Genomic DNA, 2,500 nt, shown 5'->3' on the forward strand with positions numbered 1-2,500 from the left:
ATGGCCAGTTTTGGCCCGTTTTTGGGCCGTTTTGGCCAGTTTTTGGCCTGTTCTTGCGTTGCGCGGTGACCGTCGAGAGCGGAGCAAAACGTCAGCCATCTCAGCACCCTGGAACCCCCCGGGTGGCACAGGGCTGGATGGGGCTTTCGTATAGCAGGGACGGTGCTGCCTCACGCTTCGCTCACTGTTCGCCGCTCGCCGCTCGCTCGCGCAGCCAAAAATGGCCTGTTTTGGCCCGTTTTTGGGCTGTTTTGGCCTGTTTTTGGGCTGTTCTTGCGTGGTGCGGTGACCATCGTGAGCGGAGCAAAACGTCAGCCATCTCAGCACCCTGGAACCCCCCGGGTGGCACAGGGCTGGATGGGGCTTTCGTATAGCAGGGACGGTGCTGCCTCTCGCTTCGCTCGCTGTCCGCCGCTCGCCGCTCGCTCGCGCAGCCAAAAATGGCCAGTTTTGGCCCGTTTTTGGGCCGTTTTGGCCTGTTTTTGGGCTGTTCTTGCATGGCGCGGCGACCGTCGTGAGCGGAGCAAAATGTCAGCCATCTCAGCACCCTGGAACCCCCCGGGTGGCACAGGGCTGGATGGGGCTTTCGTATAGCAGGGACGGTGCTGCCTCTCGCTTCGCTCGCTGTCCGCCACTCGCCGCTCGCTCGCGCAGCCAAAAATGGCCAGTTTTGGCCCGTTTTTGGGCCGTTTTGGCCAGTTTTTGGCCTGTTCTTGCGTTGCGCGGTGACCGTCGAGAGCGGACCAAAACGTCAGCCATCTCAGCACCCTGGAACCCCCCGGGTGGCACAGGGCTGGATGGGGCTTTCGTATAGCAGGGACGGTGCTGCCTCACGCTTCGCTCGCTGTTCGCCGCTCGCCGCTCGCTCGCGCAGCCAAAAATGGCCTGTTTTGGCCCGTTTTTGGGCTGTTTTGGCCTGTTTTTGGGCTGTTCTTGCGTGGCGCGGCGACCGTCGTGAGCGGAGCAAAATGTCAGCCATCTCAGCACCCTGGAACCCCCCGGGTGGCACAGGGCTGGATGGGGCTTTCGTATAGCAGGGACGGTGCTGCCTCACGCTTCGCTCGCTGTTCGCCGCTCGCCGCTCGCTCGCGCAGCCAAAAATGGCCTGTTTTGGCCCGTTTTTGGGCTGTTTTGGCCTGTTTTTGGGCTGTTCTTGTGTGGCGCGGCGACCGTCGTGAGCGGAGCAAAATGTCAGCCATCTCAGCACCCTGGAACCCCCCGGGTGGCACAGGGCTGGATGGGGCTTTCGTATAGCAGGGACGGTGCTGCCTCACGCTTCGCTCGCTGTTCGCCGCTCGCCGCTCGCTCGCGCAGCCAAAAATGGCCTGTTTTGGCCCGTTTTTGGGCTGTTTTGGCCTGTTTTTGGGCTGTTCTTGCGTGGCGCGGCGACCGTCGTGAGCGGAGCAAAATGTCAGCCATCTCAGCACCCTGGAACCCCCCGGGTGGCACAGGGCTGGATGGGGCTTTCGTATAGCAGGGACGGTGCTGCCTCACGCTTCGCTCACTGTTCGCCGCTCGCCGCTCGCTCGCGCAGCCAAAAATGGCCTCTTTTGGCCCGTTTTTGGGCTGTTTTGGCCTGTTTTTGGGCTGTTCTTGCGTGGTGCGGTGACCATCGTGAGCGGAGCAAAATGTCAGCCATCTCAGCACCCTGGAACCCCCCGGGTGGCACAGGGCTGGATGGGGCTTTCGTATAGCAGGGACGGTGCTGCCTCTCGCTTCGCTCGCTGTCCGCCGCTCGCCGCTCGCTCGCGCAGCCAATAATGGCCAGTTTTGGCCCGTTTTTGGGCCGTTTTGGCCTGTTTTTGGGCTGTTCTTGCGTGGTGCGGCGACCGTCGTGAGCGGAGCAAAATGTCAGCCATCTCAGCACCCTGGAACCCCCCGGGTGGCACAGGGCTGGATGGGGCTTTCGTATAGCAGGGACGGTGCTGCCTCTCGCTTCGCTTGCTGTCCGCCACTCGCCGCTCGCTCGCGCAGCCAAAAATGGCCAGTTTTGGCCCGTTTTTGGGCCGTTTTGGCCAGTTTTTGGCCTGTTCTTGCGTTGCGCGGTGACCGTCGAGAGCGGAGCAAAACGTCAGCCATCTCAGCACCCTGGAACCCCCCGGGTGGCACAGGGCTGGATGGGGCTTTCGTATAGCAGGGACGGTGCTGCCTCACGCTTCGCTCACTGTTCGCCGCTCGCCGCTCGCTCGCGCAGCCAAAAATGGCCTGTTTTGGCCCGTTTTTGGGCTGTTTTGGCCTGTTTTTGGGCTGTTCTTGCGTGGTGCGGTGACCATCGTGAGCGGAGCAAAACGTCAGCCATCTCAGCACCCTGGAACCCCCCGGGTGGCACAGGGCTGGATGGGGCTTTCGTATAGCAGGGACGGTGCTGCCTCTCGCTTCGCTCGCTGTCCGCCGCTCGCCGCTCGCTCGCGCAGCCAAAAATGGCCAGTTTTGGCCCGTTTTTGGGCCGTTTTGGCCTGTTTTTGGGCTGTTCTTGCGTGGTGCGGCGACCGTCGTGAGC

Source organism: Musa acuminata, unplaced genomic scaffold (assembly GCF_036884655.1).
Source record: "Musa acuminata AAA Group cultivar baxijiao unplaced genomic scaffold, Cavendish_Baxijiao_AAA HiC_scaffold_37, whole genome shotgun sequence".
Classification (NCBI taxonomy): domain Eukaryota; kingdom Viridiplantae; phylum Streptophyta; class Magnoliopsida; order Zingiberales; family Musaceae; genus Musa; species Musa acuminata.